The sequence below is a fragment of the Callithrix jacchus genome, chromosome 1 (assembly GCF_049354715.1).
Source record: "Callithrix jacchus isolate 240 chromosome 1, calJac240_pri, whole genome shotgun sequence".
In the NCBI taxonomy this organism is placed as follows: domain Eukaryota; kingdom Metazoa; phylum Chordata; class Mammalia; order Primates; family Cebidae; genus Callithrix; species Callithrix jacchus.
Window position 1 is genome coordinate 141,286,210 of NC_133502.1, and position 20,354 is coordinate 141,306,563.

At 44.9% G+C, this 20,354-nt stretch overlaps 1 protein-coding gene and 1 long non-coding RNA gene across 15 annotated transcripts in view; one reads left to right on the plus strand and one right to left on the minus strand.

Annotated features, from left to right (window-relative positions):
• LOC118155388 (uncharacterized) overlaps positions 1-14,936 on the plus strand; it is a 28,134-nt gene extending 13,198 nt beyond the window's left edge. For 4 of the 7 annotated variants that reach the window (XR_013535003.1, XR_013535007.1, XR_013535006.1 and 1 more), the window contains 4 exons: positions 12,033-12,134; positions 12,676-12,845; positions 13,232-13,328; positions 13,986-14,936. This is a non-coding gene — a long non-coding RNA (uncharacterized LOC118155388). The remainder of the gene's footprint in view (positions 1-12,032; positions 12,135-12,675; positions 12,846-13,231; positions 13,329-13,985) is intronic. The other 3 variants (XR_013535004.1, XR_004745861.3, XR_004745864.3) reach the window with 3 other exon arrangements.
• Positions 1-20,354, minus strand: part of FAM219A (family with sequence similarity 219 member A) — a 59,528-nt gene that overhangs the window by 12,879 nt on the left and 26,295 nt on the right. The gene's annotated exons all lie outside the window — the stretch shown is intronic.

Genomic DNA, 20,354 nt, shown 5'->3' on the forward strand with positions numbered 1-20,354 from the left:
AAGAAGCTCCCAATAATTATTAATAGAGGTAACCAAGAGCTATATAAAAGTAGAGGGAATGGGACAAAGGGAGGATGGTCAAAGGAGACACTTGAAAAGATCTCAAAACATTAGGTCACCAGTTAGTTTAAGAGCGAGGAGTAAGGACATTCAGGGAACATGTGAAAAGTCTCAGAAGCATGACACTATAGCACAGTACATTCAAAGAATAGTTGGCATTTTGCTATAGTTGAAACTTAGAAGGTATGCTAAAAGATTGCAGGAAATCAAGTCGGCGGAGTCAGGAGGGGGCTCAGATCATGCTGGAGGGTGGGCTTTGATTTCTTCCTTTAGTTAGAAGATGATAGGATGCCAATGAAGCCTTAAGCAAGGAGTAACATGATCAGATTTGAGATGGAAAAGGATCCTCCGATAGCCATGTACAAGATGGGTGGGAAGGGAGTGAGATTGGAGGTAAGGATAATTAGGAAACTACTGCAACAATGCCAGCAAGAGATAACAGGGGCCTGAACCAAGCAGCAGCAGAAGATAAAGGACAGAAAGGAAAATGTTCAAAAAAAAAAGAGTAGAATTGGCAGGCTTCTGATGTGAAATGTAAAACAAAGGGTCTGGACATTCCTAGTTTTCTGTCTGGAGTTAACTGGGAAGAGTTCTAATTACTAAGACTAGTTATTAAACACAGAAAGCACAACTGCATTGCTAGGGAAAATCAGATGTCATTTGGGAACATGTTGAATTTTGAGGTATCTTTTGGACACTCAGATGATAGCACTAGTTGGTAAGATTTGAAATATGGGAGCTCAGAAAACAGGTGTGGGCTGGTGATAATGTAAGTCACAGAGAAGAATAAGTTCATTCAGAATGAGCAGAGTGAAAAACAAAAACCAAGGATAAAGTTCTGGGATATATCCAATCATAGGTAATGAATGGAAGAAGGGGACTGGGTAGAAGCAGAGAGGAATACAAGAGTAGAACCAGGAACCATTCAAGTAGAGTTTCAAGGTGGAATAAATCAACAGTGTCGAATAAGAAGATGGGTCCATAAGATAAAGACTAAATTTAGAAATAAGAAAGTCATAGGTAGTCTCAGTGAACACAATTCTAGCTGGTAGAAACAGAGCCCAGATGACGGGATTTAAGGGAAAAGGAGCAAGACTGAGAAGGGAAGGAATGAGAATGGGTGGCAGCCAGAGGGAGCTTTAGAGTTGTAGAATTTCTTTAGAGCTGGGGAAGGAAGCTGTGTAGAAAAGAGATGTTTGAGGGGGCATGGTCTTTGAGGAATCATGAGCAGGTGGAGCCAGAACTTTGGACCATAGAAAGGAGTCTCTTTACCAAAACAGAAGGGAAGCAAGGAAGGTGAGGAAAGGAGGAAGGAAGATGGGGGATTCAGATAACATGGAGGCAGAAAGGGGGTGGAAAGTTAGGGGAACTCCTTCCTAAAAAACTCATTAGCAAGAGGAAAGAGGTGGACACTAAGGGGTTGGGGAAAAGAGGGATAGTTGGTGGCTAGCCAGAGTGGAAGGAGATCAGACTGGCTGGGCTCTCAGCTATAATCGTCATCCTTCACCCACACATGATCTAGTCTCGAAGATGAAAGGCACTCTCCGTGGTGCTGAACAATCTTGCTGTTGTCTTGTGGACTGAACATGATAATCTAGGGTAGAGACATGATTCAATATCAGCTTTCCCAAGAAGAGAAGGTGACCTCTGTTCTCACCTCCAAGTAGTAATTCTCAGGAAGATGAAAATTGAAATGGATTTAGAGTGAGATATGAAGAGGCAAAGCGCTCATACCAATACTATCTAACTTTTCTTCACAGAACACAGAATAATTTTCCTTTAGTTTTAAGGCTAATTGGGGGAGGCAGTTCTGAGTTGGAGAATGCTGAAAGGCTACCTCTTGAATAAAGTCATATCTGTACCTGTTTATTTTCCCTGGGTTGTGGGTAACCCCCCATATAGGCACCGAGGAATGAGAGCTAAGCAGAACTCTGGCACAGTTAGGGCTTGAGGAATATCTCACTTTATAGTGTTACTACTCAGCTATTTCCTTTTATATAATCCTTTACATAATCATATATTAGTTTACAGAATTAGGGCTTGAAGAATCCCTTTATATAATCCTCTATATATAATCATATAATAGTTAATAGTATGAGTGCCTAAAGAATATTTCCCCACATATATACCTATAATTATATCTTAGTTCATAATCGGAGGAATGCCTAGAGTGGACAGAGTACAGAGCATTAATTAGGGAATAAGCAGCTTATAATCAGAGGAATGCCTAGAGCAGATACAGTGCAGAGCATGATTTAAGGTAAAAACAGTTATACCAGGACAAGAATCCATGGCCCAGGCGGCAGCGTTCAGTATTGTAAAGATAACTGCTGTATGGCAGGCTTGGGGCAAGAGCCACTCCTCCTGATAAAGGAGTTGTAGGACCTTGCTCCAGTTCTTGTGGAAGGCTGCCCTCAGAACGGCAATCCACCTTGGTGACTGTGAACTTTATCAGCTCTTGCTACTGTGCTGCTTGAAAAGCATCTTTGGAAGCTGCCAGAAGGTGGTGGTAACCTTGACAGCTCTGTCACTGCTATGTGACTTAAAGCATCCTCCTATAAATCTTCTTAAAAGTGGTTTGCCCATAGATAGAAGTATTGCACACTGCACCCTCTTCACTGCACATGGCCCACCTTCAAGCCTTGGTGACCTAATGGGGGTGGACTCCTTACTGCACATGGCCCTTGCCTTCATGGGAACGGGCCCCTTGCTGCGCACTGTCCACCTCCAGGCCTAGGTGACCTAATGGGGATGGACCCCATGTTTTATTGCTCACGACCCTATCACTATCCTTAAAGATGATTTCACTCACTGCCCTGCCCCCTAACCTATACACAATAAATACTCATGCTTCTGGACATTTGGGGCCTCACCTGACTCTGCTTATAGGTGGTGTGGCCCCCCTAAGCCCAGCTGCATTTTCCTTGTACTTCTGTGTCCTGGCTCTTTATTTCTTGGATCCTGCGCCTCAGCACAGCATAAGGCACACCCCATAACCCTGTGGGGCCATCAGCCCTACACTGCATAATAGCAGGAGGCAGGACAGACAGAAAAACAGAAAGCAGAAACCAGGGCCAGGAAGGAAAGTGCTGATAAGAAACAGGAAGTCAGGGAAGGTCTGTGGCTCAGGCCACTCTCTGACAAGTGGACACAATAAAATAGAGCATCAAAGACCAGCTCTGTTCCTTATCACAAATTTATCTAGTGTTCAGCTGAGAAACTACTTAGGGCTGTGGTCTTCCTGTTCAGGGCCATGCCATTCCAAAACATCTCATGGCAGTGTGTAGAAATAACCACGTTTAGGTATCATATTTTATAGGGAGATCCAGAATATAACTTAACTTCACTAAGTGTTCATGGTTGGGCATAAGTCTTGCCTCTGGTCCAAGAATATTTAGTAGCAATCTATGTGTTAGTTAGATGGCTCTACTTCCCTGCAGAGAGCTGTTCATTCAGCCTAAAGGCATTCCCATCTTCTCTGACTCTACACCTCAACATATGAATCATCTGGCCAATGACAGTTCTTACTCTGCAGTATGACCTGAAGTTACACCTCAACACATTGGCCATTTCTGAATCTCATTGTTGGGCACCTCTTGTTTTTGTTTCCTATCTCCTTTTCTCCAAGATTTCTCCAGGCACTGCCTGCAAAGCCAGGGAATTACCCAGGACTTATATCTTTTTGAGACATATTAAGATCCTCAGGGGATAGGTGCAGCAAATTACCAAGGCACATGTATACCTATGTAACAAATCTGCACGTTCTGCACATGTGTCCCAGAACTTAAAGTAAAATAAATAAATAAATAAATAAATAAAAAGATTCTTAGGGATCCCACTTACAGCAAAGGACAAAGACTTCTCATAGGGATTAGGTCTTTGTGGGAGATCTAGAGAATAAGGGAAAGATAGTGGAGAGGATCTCTCCAAGTGTTAGTGGGTCCTAAAAATAGGGGCAGAACAGAAAATCTGAAGAGAAAGTTTGTGACGCCTACATTTGGGAGAGAGGGCAGAGAATCCTGTGTGGCTCAAGGAGGCCTCTCTTACTAGTCTAAATCTCCCAAATCTTCTGAGTTTTCTTTAATAGAAGACCCAATTCAAACAAAGTCAACACACTGAGTGTCCACTCTCCAGCTTTGGACTATAAGCTGGAAGTAGAATGCAGAGGAGGAAAGCCTCTCCTCTCCTTTCCCCTCCCTTTCTCTTCTTTCCCCTCCCTTCCTCTCCTTTCCCCTCCCCTCCCCTCTTCTTTTTTCTTTTGTTTCCTTATTTTTCTTTCTTTTTTATTCCTCTTTTTTAGAGACATGTTCTCACTCTGTCACCCAGGCTAGAGTATAGTGGTGCTGTCATAGCTCACTGTAACTTCTTGGGCTCAAGTGACCACCTTCCTAGCCCGCTGAGTAACTAGGACTATAGGCACACACAACCACTATGCCTGGCTAATTTTTTTTTTCCCTAGAGAGGGGTTCTCACTATGATGCCCAAGTTGGGAAAGCACTCTTTTCTTTATACATGTCACACTTCTGCAGAACATTTGCATTTTGGGGTAAAGTCAAGTTCACCAAAAAGAAATGGGAAGGATTATCATGTTTGGGCTAGAATTTGGGACCTCCAACTGGTCTTGGGAGTAGCTGAGGATTTTCTGACTCCTTAAACAGCTGCTAGGATAGAATTCATTACTATAATTAAGCACTGCCAAGCCTTAGTATCTTTAATGGTATCTGTCACTGGTACAACTAAAATGGAGAAGGGTGCTACTGCCCCAGGCCTAGTAACAACTATAGCTATGAAAAGTTTTATAGATTTTTTCTACTATAAAGTAATACATGCTAAAATTTTTAAAAAATCACCTTTAGTTTTATCACGTTGAGAAAAACCCTTGTTAATGTTCTACTGTATCTGAGTCTTTTGCATATACTACAACAGCAACACTTTGGGGTTTCCCTTCCTTCTTCGGGAGTTGGTGCTGTTCCCATCTTCATGGTCATAGGGGTGAGCCTCCAGGAACTATGCTGGTTCTATGTGATTCCACCCCTTTGGATATATGCTTGGATGAGGCAGAGTGAATCAGTCTCCCCCGGAATCAGGAAGTGGGACTTAAAAGGAGATAGATGGAAAGTTCAAGACTGGATTGGGTAACAGAGAGAGCCACTGGGGAGGGAAACAAGAATACAGCTGATGTTAGAAATAAGTAAATGCAAGAGATTGTGAGAGTGCTCCCTAGGTTTCAGGCCATTGTTCTAGAGTCTGCCTTACCCATCAAAAGCCTGACTTAATGCTGTGCTTAGGCATTGTAAGAAACCCAGCCTAGGCAACATAGCAAGATGCTGTCTCTCCAAAAACAAAAACAAACAAATTAGCCAGGTGTGGTGGTGCACACCTGTAGTCCCAGCTACTCGGGAGGCTGAGGTGGGAGAACTGCCTGAGAGCAGGAGGTCGAGGCTATAAGTGAGCCATGACTGTGCCACTGCATGCCAGCCTGAGTGACAGAGTGAGATCCTGTCTCAAAAAAAAAAAAAAGAAAGAATCCTTAGTCTGTTTCTTAGCTTAAATTAGCTTCAGTTGCATTTTTAAATTTTGTTACTATAATCACAGAGTACCAACTAATACATGTGCATTTTAAAGAACATAATATATTTTGTGGCTGGGCGCTGTGGTTCACGCCTGTAATCCCAGCACTTTGGGAGGCTGAAGCAGGAGGATCACTTGAGGCAGGAGTTCAAGACCAGCTGGCCAACATGGCAAAACTCCTTCTCTACTAAAAAATATAAAAATTAGCCAGGTGTGGTGGGATGCTGAGGCATGAGAATCACTTGAACCTGGGAGGTGGAGGTTGCAGTCTGCCAAGATCACGCCATTGCACTCTAGCCTGGGCAACAGAGTGAGACTCCGTCTCAAAAAAAAAGTATTATATTTTGTATTCTGTATTTTAAAAAAATATTATCAGAACATAATCAGCTCTCCATAAATATATATATATATATATATATGTATCTATTAATAGAGGCAGGGTCTTGCTTGTTGCTCAGGATGGAGTGCAGTGGCTATTCATAGGCACATTCATAGCTCATTATGGCCTTGAACTCCTAGAATCAAGTGGTCCTACTTCAGCTTCCTGAGTATCTGGGATTACAGGTACATGCCACTGCACCTAGCTTTATAGTCTTCTTCTTCTTCTTTTTTTTCTGGAGTCAGAGTCTCACTCTGTCGCCCAGGCTGGAGTGAAGTGGTGTGATCTAGGCTCACTGCCTGAGCCTTGTGAGTAGCTGGGATTACAGGCCTGCACCACCCATGCCTGGCTACTTTTTGTATTTTTAGTAGATGGGGTTTCGCCATGTTGGCCAGGCTGGTTTCGAACTCCTGGCCTCAAGTGATCCTCCCGCCTTGGCCTCCCAAAGTGCTGGGATTATAGGTGTGAGCCACTGTGCCCAGCCCTTAGCTTTATATTCTTCTATAGTTTTTTAACTATCAGTTTAATGGCTGCATTATATCCATAGAGAGGATGTATAGTAACTTTGTAACCATTCATTTATTTTTGACATTCAAGTCATTTGCAACTTTTCACTACATTGAATAATGCTACATTGAAATCCACATATATTTATGTTTAGGATTATTTCCTAAATAAAGTAGATTACTAAGTAAAAAACATGAGTGCTTTTAAGTTTCTTGATAGATATTGCCAAAATGCTTTCCCAAAGGATTGTTCCAATTTACAATGCCTCCAGTCATGACTGAGAGCATAGCTGGCTTTTAATGCTTTATTTTTCACTGTGTGCCCAGGGAATTTTAGGTCATCTGAAATTCTCTTCCAAGAGAGCTCTGTTCCAGTCCTCATTTACCTGGTTCCCTCTGGGGAATCTTCTTTCATAGAACAGAATTTCCTCTGAGTATCACCTGCCAGACAAAATACTCCTGACTTGAGGCCACCAATTAAGAACAAAAGGAGGGAAAACTCTTACACTGAAGATTGGGAAGGGCTTTAAGTGGAGCACCAGCGCTGCCTGGCAACTGGCCACTGTGTTTTAGCCAGTCCTCCCCGTGTCAGCATGTCAGCTATAGGTACTGTGACTGTAATTGCAGACCCAGAAAGCAAATCTCACAGAGTGTCTCCCTTGCTTTTAGACGTGGGGTGGGAGAATTAACCAAAATGGTTCCAGAGTTATCCCAGCTAGGGCGGCAGCTCCTTACCTATTATTTAGTTTTCAGAAATAGGAGAGAAAAGGATGGTGAAAGTATGAAGTTGGTAGTGAGATTGCAAAAAAAAAAAAAGGATTTGTTTTTGAAATAAAGAGACAGGAGGCCAGTGAACTTTTTTTTTTTGACACAGAGTTTCGCTCTTGTTACCCAGGCTGGAGTGCAATGGTGTGATCTTGGCTCACTGCAACCTCCACCTCCTGGGTTCAGGCAATTCTCCTGCCTCAGCCTCCTGAGCAGTTGGGATTACAGGCATGTGCCACCATGCCCAGCTAATTTTTTGCAGTTTTAGTAGAGATGGGGTTTCACCATGTTGACCAGGATGGTCTCGATCTCTTGACCTCGTGATCCACCTGCCTTGGCTTCCCAAAGGCCAGTGAACTTTTAAAAGACGATGTAGAACCCTGCCCTGCTTCTTCATGGTTAGGAAAAGACTGATGTCTTAGATTGATGCTCTGCTATTCATTCTAAAAAGCCTTCATTTGGGAGATAAGATAAATACCTCAACTCAGGGATACTCACTGTAGCTATGGCTTGAGGCAAGCCCATGCATAAGGGCCTAAGGGCCAAGCCTCATGACCCAGGAGAGGTAGGCACCAGAGTCATAAGTGGAGAAGGCTTACTTCCTTCTGGGAGGACTGGCTTGGCCTAATCCTGACCCTCATCCCCCGAGCCAGATGTTGAAGAGGCTCCTGCATCAGTTACCATTGGACCAGTTTAAGACATAGGTCTTGGCCTATGTTAAGTCTTGTGACCTACAAGGTCTTTGAACCCCACATCACCCTTGCCTCCCCCATTTCAATCTCTTTAGGGAAAGATGATCTCATTTAATGGAAAAAGGGGTCAAGGTGCAAAGTTCTTTAAAAATTGATCTACAGTGGTTAAAATTGGCTGGGCGCAGTGGCTCACGCTTGTAATCCCAGCACTTTGGGAGGCCCAAAGTGGGCGGATCACTTGAGGCCCGGAGTTTGAGACCAGCATGACCAACATGGCAAAACCCTGTCCTTACTAAAAACAAACAAAAATTAGCCAAGTGTGGTGGTACACACCTATAATCACAACTACTCAGGAGGCTGAGGCAGGAGAATCACTTGAACCTGGGAAGCAGAGGTTGCAGTGAGCCAAGATCACACCACGGCATTCCAGCCCGGGTGATAGAGCAAGATTGTCTCAAAACAAGAACAACAACAAAACCAAAAAAACCCCACAATGGTTAAAATGGTAACTTTTATGTTATGCATATTCTAATAAAATATTTTAGAAAAGATTGATAATCAGGACCTAGGCAGAAAAATAAGAAGGTGTGTGGTGGGCAGTGGAAAGGAAGCAGTCCCTTCTCTTTTTATATTCAGATTCAGACAACGCAGACTTTTGGGGATGACACCTTTCATAGGAGAGGGAACATTATTCTAAGAACAGGGGATTTGGAGGCGGCTGGGGATTTGGGGTTGGGTTTCTGGGGGATTTCTACTTGACGTGCCCCTTAGGGAGCTGAGGATTTGGGGTTGGGTTTCTAGGGGCTTTTCACTTGATGTGCCCCTTAGACAGGGCGCAGAGGACAGGAAGATGGGGAGGTTGTTCAAGGTTAGCAGAGCTTTAGGGAGCACAGTCCAAAGGATCTTTCAGTTTCCTTCCGGAATGTGGATTCAGTTCTTCAGGGTAAGGGAGGAGGCACAGACACTGAGGAGAATTCTGCCCAGGAATCAGTACAGGGCATGTGGTTGGAGAGTCCTTGAGAGTCCCACATGTGGCAGGAAGCGAAAACAAGAGAAATGCCAACAGACACTGACATTTGTCTGGGCCAGACTGACTTGTGGATCCTCATCTGAATGTTGGCTCCAAATCTCCCTTAAGTCTTTTTAGTAAGCTTCAATTACTCAAGGAACAGAGTCTGGCCTGCACTGGTTCATAAATCTTTGGGGCTCCTTGATTTCCCAGGAAAGCAAAGTAATTGTCTGGCAGAGTCAATGGGATTTCTTCCCTCTGGCCTTGGAGGAATAAGGACCAACTTGTCTGCAATGGACAATAGACTTGGAGGGCTGGTATCAGATAGCTTTTCCCCTCTGTGGTATTTCCTGTTGCTGCCCTTCCTCTCCTTTTTAGCTTGTTCTAAGTCTCTAACACCCATTACGCCCGGCAGGCACTACTCTTTCCTCACAAAAATAATTTGCAGCTCTGAAGCTCTGCTCTCTAGCCAGAGCAGTCTCCTAGTCTTTCCTTTTTGTCATCTCAATAATTAACATTGGTGAACTCACCACTTGTTTAAAACTCTGATAATCATTGAACACCAACAAGGGCAGGGCACAATGTACACTGGGGAGGGAAAATCACCAAAAACCCTAGTTCTTGCTAAGAAGAAAATTTAAAAGTGCGGAGATGACAGGCACACAAATCAGTCTATTTAACGAAGAGAGATGAACAGCAGAGGCAAGAATGCATGGAGGGTGGTAGGAGCACAGAGGAGAGTGATGGTGGTAGATTATCATCTTATCTGACATAGAGGATTGGGCCTGGGCAGGGCCTGGGTTAAAGAAGAGAACTGGCTATTGGTCACTGAGTACTTCGGCAGAGAGTTTAAAGCAACTACTGGTGAAGCTCAACCCTGGGGACTAGGACTCTACCCTTATGACTTTTTGTTGCTGCTGATGCAGCTCCTACCCTGCCACAGGGCACTCACCCATTTTTGGGGGCCTTTTCCTTAACCATTGAGATAAACAGATTACCTGAGGGAAAGATCAATAGGCTCTAGCTGGGTGGCTGGAAAGGGTTTTTATTAAGAAGGCAAACAGGGATGCAGAGTCCTGTCCTACAAGTGCTTAAGAAAGAGAAAGGCCAGGCATGGTGGCTCAAACCTATAATCCCAGCACTTTGGGAGGCTGAGGCAGGAGGACTGCTTGAGCTCAGCAGTTCAAGACTAGTCTGGGCAACAAAGTAAGACCCATCTCTACAAAAAAGAAAAAAAAACTTAGCTGGGTGTGGTAGCATGTGCTGTGGTCTCAGCTACTTGGGAAGCTGAGGCAGGAGGATCACTTGAGTCTGGGAAGTTGAGGCTGCAATGAGCTGTGATCACACAACTGCACTCCAGCCTGGGTAACAGAGTGAGATCCAGTCAGAGACAGGGAGGGAGGGAGGGGGGGAGAGAGAGAGTGAGTGAGTGAGAGAGAGAGAGAGAGAGAGAGAGAGAGAGAGAGAGAGAGAGAGGCTCTCTGCTGAAACAAACTTCTGCTGCACCCAACAAGGCCTAGGCCTGTAGTCACTCTCATAAGGCCTGCTCTGTGCAGCAGGGAGGTCAGGGCTGAGGGGCTCATAGAGGCTCAGGGGCCAGCCTTGGGTTAAGCAGGTCAGATAGGGGAATGGGAGGGTTAACCCTACTTATGAACTCCCATCTGAGTCTCCCAAGAGAAAAAAAGTTCAGGTGTGTGTGTTTTAGGGGTGCACATGTGCCAGCTGTGGGTACAGATGTAGGGAGGGGAGATTCTAGCCTAATACCAGTTCAGGGTATGTTTTTAGGGGTGAATCTAGCCAGTTGCTGGTTATGCATCTCCATGGAAAACAATACCACTGCTAAGCTTAGATGGTTCTGGGGTCCTTGCAGGAGTGTCTCCCCAGGATCAGGGCAGTAGAGGGCCTTTCCCTGCCCAATTGTCACTCTGGCTGGTGTGGTGACACTCATTGGCTAACTCAAAGGTACCACCTCATACTCAAGGCATCAACAGGAAGGAGCCCTGAAACAGCAAATGACTAACGCCTCCCAAAGAGCCCCCTGTAGCTCTACAGTCCACATCTCTGAGGACACTTCCTCTTCTCTGAGTATGCCCCTTTGCCACATCCTTCCCTGCCCCCATACAACCTCTACCTCTTCTAGACAGCTCTGATACACCTGCACTGCCTCAACCTTCCACCTCTGAGATGGTGAACCCATCTGTGCCCCAGGACAGTGCTTCTTAATATATTAATGAATGTAGAAATCATCTGGGGATATTATTTAAATGCAGATTCTGATTCAGTAGGTCTGGAACCTGAATTGTCAGCATTTCATGTTAGCTCCCAGGTGGTACCAATGCTGTTAGTACAGGGACCACACTTGGAATAGTAAGGTGCTAGGCCAGCCTCTCTATACCCACACCATCCCCAGACAGCCCTGCTAAGTGCCCTCCATCCTGGCCTTAAGCTGGTTACATTTCTAGTGCGGAGAGGCAACAACAGTCTGGGAGGGGAGGGGAGGAGAGGAGAGGAGGAACTTCTCAAAGCTCATGTTTGGGAGGCAGCTCTACTAAGAGCTCTGGCTGGACTCTGGCAGGGAGTTATTTGGAACAATTTAGCCCAGGTGTAGTTCTTCTGGAACTCAACCAATCATTTAGTTAATATTGCTTAAATACCTGCCAGAGGTATGGCCATGGTGCTAGGTGCTTTATCTATATTATTTCATTGAATCCTCCCAAAAACCAAGTAAGGCAAACACCATTCTCATTTTAAAATTGAAGAACCAGGTTGCATAAAGTAATATGTCCAAAGTCACACCTTGAAGGCAATTTGAATCTAATTTACTCATCTCTCTTACTCCAGCCCCTTCTCAGACTTAGATAAAGTCATGAGATTAACAATGCACCAGAACTTACACAGCTGTGGGACTGTTTTCTTGCAAAGCAGTCACTTGGAAGGTGGTTCTAGTCCAATCATGTCTCTAGCGCTCAGCACACACTTGTAGCCCCTCTTTAGAAAATAGCATGGATGCTTTCTGATCACAAACTTCCTGCTCAATGAGTTCTCCACAGGAAGGAAATATTGGAGCCACTGAAGCAGTCGATAGCTCAAGATGGAAAGAGAGACTGGCAGGAAGCCGCAGAAAGAAAATGCTGCATTGGAAACCGAGAATGGTGAGCCCAGGAGACAAAAGAGGGCAGTGCAAGAAAAGGAGATGAAAGGGGCCTTAGCCACCAAATTCAGTTCTGGTCCTACATTTTAAGGGCATTTATATCCTAGGCACTGTGCTGGGTTCTGGACATATAAAAATAATATGGGCTGGGCACAGTGGCTCACACCTGTAATCCCAGCACTTTGGAAGGCCAAAGTGAGAGTATTGCTTGAGCCCAGGAATTTGAGACCAGCATGGGCAACATAGTAGGATCCCATTTCTACAGAAAAGTTAAAGAAAATTGGCTAGGCATGGTGGCATGTGTCTGTAGTCCTAGATATTCAGAAGGCTGAGGTGGGAGGATCACTTGAGCCTGGGAGGTTGAAGCTGTAATGAGCCATGATTGCGCAGAGCAACAGAGTGAGACCCCGTCTTCTAAATAATAATAATAATTATAAGGTCCCTGACACAAAGAGCTCATAAGCCAGTGAGTGAGGCAAGTGAATAAGCAGATACTTTTAATAATATGCTGAGTGCTATGACAGAGGTTTGTATGTGTACAGAACAGAAGCAACTATCCCACTCCGGGAATTAGGGAAGACTTCTCCAAAGAAAACTGATGGATGAAGCCTGAATAAGAAGCACTGCTGAACCCGATGAGGAAAGGAGTGGAAAACAAGAAGAAAAAGAAGAGAAAGGACTAGTGGGGAAGATGCACATGACTACAGAGCAGGCAAAAAGAACAGCCCAATTTTGCTAGAATGTTAATGTTAGGGGGACAAAGTGGCAGGTGATGAGACTAGAATGGCAGGAAGACTTAAAATCATGTAGGACATTGTAAGACATGTTCAGGGCTTTGGACTTTACCCAGAAATAATGGGGAGACACTGGAGGATTTTCAGCTCATTGTCAAATTTAGATAGACAAACTGCTTTGGGAGCAGGTCCACAGAATGGGCAGGGATGATTAAACTGGAAGCAGGGAGACCAGACAAAGGTCATTGCAGTAGGTGACAAAGCTTGAAAAAGTGTCAGTGGGTTGGAAAAAAGGAGGTGGAGAAGAACAACATGTTGAGGTCAAATTGCTGGGGCACTAAGACTGGTTGGATCTGGGTTTCAGGGAGAAGACCTGGGCAAGGATGACTGCCAGGTTTCCTGCTGACTCAGGTGACTGCGTGAATTGTGATGCCATAAAAGATGGAGAAACAGAAATAAGAGTAAGGCTTATGGTTTTGTATAAATGTATGTATGTTTATAAATAAGAAGCGCTAGAAAAAAAAATTGAGGAGCACCAATATCGAAGAGGTAAGCAGAAGACTAACAGCAATGGTCAGAGGGGTAGGGACCAAATAGGGGTAGGGACCAAGGAGAGATCGGAGTCATGGATGTCTGTGATAGGCAGTTTTGCGAAGAATAATGTAAGACAGAGGAATCAGAACCAGAGTCTAGAGGGGCTCTTGTATGATAAGAGAGACTGGAAAATAGTTGAGGCTGGGGGGAAAGAACCAGCAGAGAATGGCCAGCTATTTGAAGACGTCGGGAAGGAGGACTCAAGACACTGTTCTCAGGCTTGCTAACATTTCAGCAAAAACTTACTTTGTTCTAAGAAATTATGAGTCTGATTCTCATGAGGCTTGCAGGCCCTCACAGAGAGACATTCTCCAGTAGAAAAGTCTAGTGATGGTCATGATATCATGGCACATCTGCTATTTTTTAGGAAATGTGGGCAAGGAGTGGGCTAAGGTAAGGGAGGCTGACCAGGGCTTGGCCAACCTAGAACTATTAGAAGTAATAGTAAGCAGTGGGGTAGGTAGTTGCCCCAAATTCTGGCTGCACCAGAGTCCCCTGACTTAGTTTTGGTCTATCCTCCCCAGGCTATGGCAAAAAGCAGCAAAGACCCTTGACTTCTAGTCCTTGAGGCAGGGGACCAAAGCCAACATGGACCTACCAGGAGTGGCCTGAGAATCCAGAACAGACAGGATCAGCCGGCATTGAGATTTTCCCAGAACCCACAACACCTTTCCACCAACAGTGAATATCCAGAAGGAGGCTCAACCATGGAACCTATACTCTGTTATGTGGTGAAAATGCTTTCCCACCTTTTACTTTTATTTTTTGAAATAGGGTATCACTCTGTCACCCAGGCTGGAGTGCAATGGCATGATCTTGGCTCACTGCAATCTCCACCTCAGCTCAAGCAATCCTGCCACCTTAGCCTCCCAAGTAACTAGGACTACAGGTGCATACCACCATGCCCAGCTAATTTTTTATATTTTTGGTAGAGACAGAGTTTTGCCATGTTGTTCAGGCTGGTCTCGAACTCCTGAGCTCAAGCGATCCACCTGCCTTGGCCTCCCAAAATGCTGGAATTACAGGCATGAGGCACCATGCCCAGCCCTTTCTCACTTTTATTATTATTATTCCTCATGTCTAGTCAAAGCTTTCTCACGTTTAAAACCTTCAATAATACTTTTCTGTAAAAATAAACAAATGGGGCTGGGCATGGTGGCTCACGCCTGTAATCCCAGAACTTTGGGAGGCCAAGGCAGGTGGATCACCTGAGATCAGCAGTTTGAGACCAGCCTGGCCAACATGGTGAAACCCTGTCTCTACCAGAAATACAAAAATTGGCTGGGTGTGATGGTGGGTGCCTGTAATCCCAGCTACTCAGGAGGCTGAGGCAGGAGAATCGCTTGAACCCGGGAGGCAGAGGTTGCAGTGAGCTGAGATTGTGCCATTGCACTCCTGCCTGGGCGATAAGAGCAAAACTGTGTCTCAAATAAATAAAATAAAATAAAACAAATAAACGATTAAATAAAAATAATCACTTGACTTAATTATTAGTCTTCAGACCTGGTAATGTAGTCAGTAACCTGTATGCTTCCACTGTGCTCAAAATTAGGGGTAGATCCTTGTTCTTCTGTCTCCTGCATGTAAACACCGACACCAGTGAGTAAGTGGGCAGTGCACTGAGATGCAGGAAAGCCAGACTCACCCTAGGGCACAGGAGTGGCAGCCTCAATGAGGTTAGACTGACTTTTCCCAAAACTCTGACCTTGGAGACCTATGCATTATTAAAAAAAAAAAAAATCCTATTCTGGGAAAGAACAGCCTGTGTTTGGCTATTTACAAATGTAGGTCTGTGAATGCTGTCAGAGTTGAATGAATGTTTTATGCTATTTGGTACATTTTCAGTAACCCAAAAGGCTAAAATATTTTTGTTGTGAAGGGAATGCTTGTTCTGTAGAATTAAATCTTGGTTAGAATTAGAAACTCCAAAATTCCTTTGTTCCTGGCAGGGGAGCAATAATTTGTCTTCACCCACTCTGCAGCCTTGTGGCTATCAGAGGGTTAGTTATATGGCCTTCACATCTGGGCTTCAAAGAAGCACATAATAGCCATTTCCAGGAGTATTTTGGCTTTTATATGGACAGCTGCTTTCACAGGCAGTAGGATCTTGCATTTTTCATATAATGACTTTCACTCTTTCCACCAGCCCCTTCTATTTTTCACTCCAATGAAAACATCTTGAATGTTGGACCATCAGTGATTTTGTCCTGTTCTGATATTTAGGAGTGTAATTTTCACCTCCTTGTTATGTCCAGGTGAGACTAAGATGAGTTGTCTCTTTATAGATAGGAGAAATGATGACATACAGAAAGAACCCCAAAATCCAAGATCTATAGTACACTCTGTTTTGGATTCTGAGAGAATTTTGCATCCTCCCCCTCCCCACCACTAGCCCAGCTCTAGCCAGCTGCAAATTGTCTGGATTGAGCAGCTTCGACATGCTGATGTTATCGGCCTCACAGTGCCTGGAGCATGCAGATAGGAATAGGCAATGGCGCCGTCTCACCGGATGTAGTAATGAAATTTAGTTTTTGAAATCCAAATATAAAATCTTGAGAGCTGACTTTAAAATCTGCCTCAGGAGGGATGGTGGTGGTGTGGAATTCCCAGCAGAACCATCTAAATAAGGAAATGACTTCTGTCATGTATTAACCAACAGTTCAGAGCAATGGAAAAATGGAGGATTGCAGGGAAAGTGAATGCCTAGTCTTTGTTCCTTCTCCCTCCTCTGAACTGTGCTGCCAGGTGAGGACCACTCCATTTGTGTGATCCCCAAGTTGGGTCTAGAAGCACCTCTTCCTGAGTTTCCTGCAAAGCCCCAGTGGCTAGGGAGATGGAATAGGGATTGGCCTGCCCCTAGGGGATGCCACAGCAGTTTGGGTGGTCTCAACCAGCACTTTTTTTTTTTTTAAGATGAGGCTAAGAGTGGTGGCAAAGGAGCAGTCATTAGCCTTTCCTTCTATCTTCCCGACCTCATCTCGTGCCACTCTTCCCTGGGCTTACTACAGTTTGCACACTGGTCTTCTTTACTCTTGATGGGGCATCAATATGGCCTTTCTAACCTCATGCTCCCCTTCTGGTTAAAGTTTTTTTTTTTTCCGAGATGGAGTCTTACTCTGTTGCCCAGGCTGGAGTGCATTGGCACGATCTTGGCTCACTGTAACCTTTGCCTCCCAGGTTCAAGCAATTCTCTGCCTCAGCCTCTGAGTAGCTGGGATTACAGGTGTCCGCCACCATGCCTGGCTAATTTTTGTATTTTTAGTAAAGGGGTTTCACCATCTTGGCCAGGCTGGTCTTGAACTCCTGACCTTGTAATCTACCCGCCTTGGTCTCCCAAAGTGCTGGGATTACAGGCGTGAGCCATTGCGCCCTGCCTAGTTAAATCTTACTACATCCTCAGGTCTCAGCTGACACATATCATCCCTTTTTAAAAAATGTTTATGTTTTGAGACAGCGCCTCACCCAGTTGCCCAGGCTGGGGTGCAGTGGTGCAATCACAGCTCACTGCAGCTACAGCCTCCTGGGCTCAAGCGATCTACCTACCTCAGCCTCCCAAGTAGCTGGGACTATAGATGCACGCCACCATACCTGGCTAAATTTTGTATACATATATATTTTTGTTGACATGTTGCCCAGGGTGGGACACATCACCACTTAAAAGAAGCTTACCGTAAATTCCAGGCTCAGTTAGATCCCTCTATAATGTAGTCTCACAGCCCCTATTCCCCCATACATTTCCTTCATGCACTTAGCAAATTTTATATAAATGATTATTTGTATAATTTGTTTAATAAATGTTTGTGAAGGTAAGAACATGCTTGCCTCCACCATGTCCTCCCAGTGCTTAGCATAGAAAATGAAAGGCCATAATCTGAAAAGACAAACACTGCCTTCTACTTGATTTGAAGGCACATTAAGGATTTTTCTATAATGAAGAGGTGGCAAACCCTGCTGACCTATCAGACTATGCTAGAGTCTTGTCTAATGGTGTCCCAGTGACAGATGATGCATTTTGTGCTCTTTGTAGGACTACCTCTCCACTGTAAGCCTCTGGTCAGGGGCTGAAAGTTATTTTGGAGAACAGCCAAAGTAGGAGTCCCCCAAACCCTCACTCACTCACCTGAAGGCGTGGCCTAGTTAAAACTCCACTTAAGGTCCACAGCCAGAGCAGCAACTCAACTTCAGGTCAACTTCTCACAGAGTCTAACAACCAACTGAGCAGATAGATGCAGCCTTCTTTGTGACTCAAGAGCTAGGATCAGCTGTTAGCTTGAAGATATATACTTCCACAATCAAATGATTAAGGCCCAACTCTTGTTACTGAGTTCGGAAGAATGGGAAGCCTGCTTGGAATCCAAACCGTCAGAAAACTCTTTGGAGGGAGATAGAGATGGGGCTGTTCTGATCCTCTGTCTGTTCAAAGTGATTTCTGACAACCTGGAGTTTGTAACCATGTTCAGCAGGCAGTAAACACCCAAGGCAGGGAAGTTCTTGGGGGTTCAGACATAAGGGCAAGGAGATGGCAAAGGAAAATGCAAGAAACCTCCTGGAACAGTAAATACAACCTCTGGCTGGAGAGTAGGGCCTATGAATAGTTTGTCTGTGAACTGCACTAACTGAGAGTCCAGACAGGTTGTTTCACTTTCTGAGCTCCTAGGGCTGTTTTTATTCAGGCTCTGAGATCCCTGAAAGAGCCTCCAGGGTAGAGAGTAAATGAGTTGTCCCAGGTCAATGCCAGATGGCAGCCCTGGGATTAGAATTCATGGGCCCTTGTTTCCAGCCAGCTGCACCCTCCCCTGAGTCCTGCACTGTTTCTTCTTCTGAATGTTCAGGATTGTATTCAATTTAGTAAGGTTTGTGGATACATAATCACAGCTCCTAAATAAAACAATGCCTACAGAGCATCCACTGTGAGGAAGACAAACACTGGGCACCTTTGCCCCTGAGAGCAGACTGAGAGCGAGCTCTGGTTGAGGTTAGGTCTGTTCTACTTGAACAAAACCCAACACAAACAAACCCTCTTAGGATCTGGCAAAGTCTTTATCTGTTCTTGTTTCTTCTCCAGGGTTCCTTGTGCATTAAAAGAGCCTGTGCTTAAACACACAGTAAGGGCTTCTCCTGGAAGCTGGAATGTTTTGTTTCCAGGAGCAAGAGACAGGCCAAGGTGAGGGACACCCTGGATACAGATCCTCTGAATATTTTTTCACCCATAAATTAATTACTACATTGTCAATGGCCCCATCTCCAAGAGCACTATCATGCAACACCTCTTGAGGTGGGCTGGGGGCAGCCCTAGTCCTTCCAGCCCAAACTCCACCAGGCCTACTCAAGGCTCAGTGAACACCAAAAGTTCTTTTCTTCTCCTTGCTCTCCCCTCCCATTATGACTTGTTGGTGCTAGAAGAGGGAGCCTGCAGCTATTCTCTCAGGGTTTCATTATTTAGCATTAATTTCTTTGACCAGGAGGTTCTTTGAGATATAACGCATGCCTTTGGGCTTGACAGTTCCTTCAATAAGGGACTCAGAACCCTAAGAGAGGTGAAGAAAACAAGGTCTCAAAAGGAAGAGGGCCTTACGCAAGTTCCTGAGCAGAGCTGGTTGAGAGGAATGGGGTCCTGAGTGTTTTCATTGAGCCTCAATCCAGGCGGACTTACCCTCCTGGATTGAGGCTAAATCCACTCACTAGGGGAGTAAATTAAGGGAAATCACTCACCAGCTCAGGGAATCATAAAGTGAGAGCTGCTCTGATTCATTTAGCTATGGAAGAGACCTGGAGGTAGAGGAGGAACTTTCAACCAGAAAATTCAATCCCTAGTATATGACTGTGATTCTTCTGACTTTTCAGACTCTTTACACATGACTTGGAATTGGGAGGAAATCCCTGTATAGTGCTAGTTTAACTCTGGGGGGCCACATGCATGGCTAGGGTGGGGGTGGCAGGCTTCAAGCCTCCAGACTTGCTAGTTTTATTTCTGCTTCTGTTTGCTACACAGTCCTGCAACTCATATCAATGTCCTTCCCCCCTCACCAGCAAAAACAGACATATTTCAATTAAGTATATTCCTACTGGTAGGCCAAAAGTTCAGTAATGGCTCATGAAAGGATTCTGCTTCAGGCCTTGAAACCTGCTCAATGTCTACCTTTAATATCTCCTCCTTCATGCTACCTTATCCCAGATTGAGGAGGGAAGTACAGGGGTATTAGAGACAAAGGACCTTTTAATATTCCCTTGTTCCATTGGTTTCTTACCCCATCTCCAGGACTCCTACTATGCTGAAGTATTAGGGTGTCAGATCCTGGCCAGGGACAGCTCAGGAGATGACATAATTGTCTTGCAAGCTTATTTCACCTTCAGAGTGATGATGACCTCAACAGAGAGCTGTAGGGGGAGGGACGGCAGCACCTGGAGGGGATGAGGGGAATCCTTAGACCTATAGGGCTGGTTTTGGAAAGAGAAGAAGCCATGCCCCTTTCACAGCCAGAGACATGTGCAGGAAGTCTATTCAAAATTAAATAGGCATGGCAGGACTCTGGCTCATCCCTGTAATCTCAGTACTCTGGGAGGCTGAGGTGGGTGGATCTTTTGAGCCCAAGAGTTCGAGACCAGACCAGGCAACATGTCAAAATCCTGTCTCTACCAACACAAAAAAAATTAGCTGGGCATGGTGGTACATGCCTGTAGTCCCAGCTACCCAGGAGGCTGAGGTGGGAGGATCACCTGAGCCTAGGAGGTGGAAGCTGCAGTGAGTAGTGATCATGCCATTACACTCCAGTCTGGGTGCCTGAGTGAGACCATGTCTCCAAATAATAATAAAAATAGCCGGGCACGGTGGCTCATGCCTATAATCCCAGCACTTTGGGAGGCCGAGGCGGGCAGATCACAAGGTCAAGAGA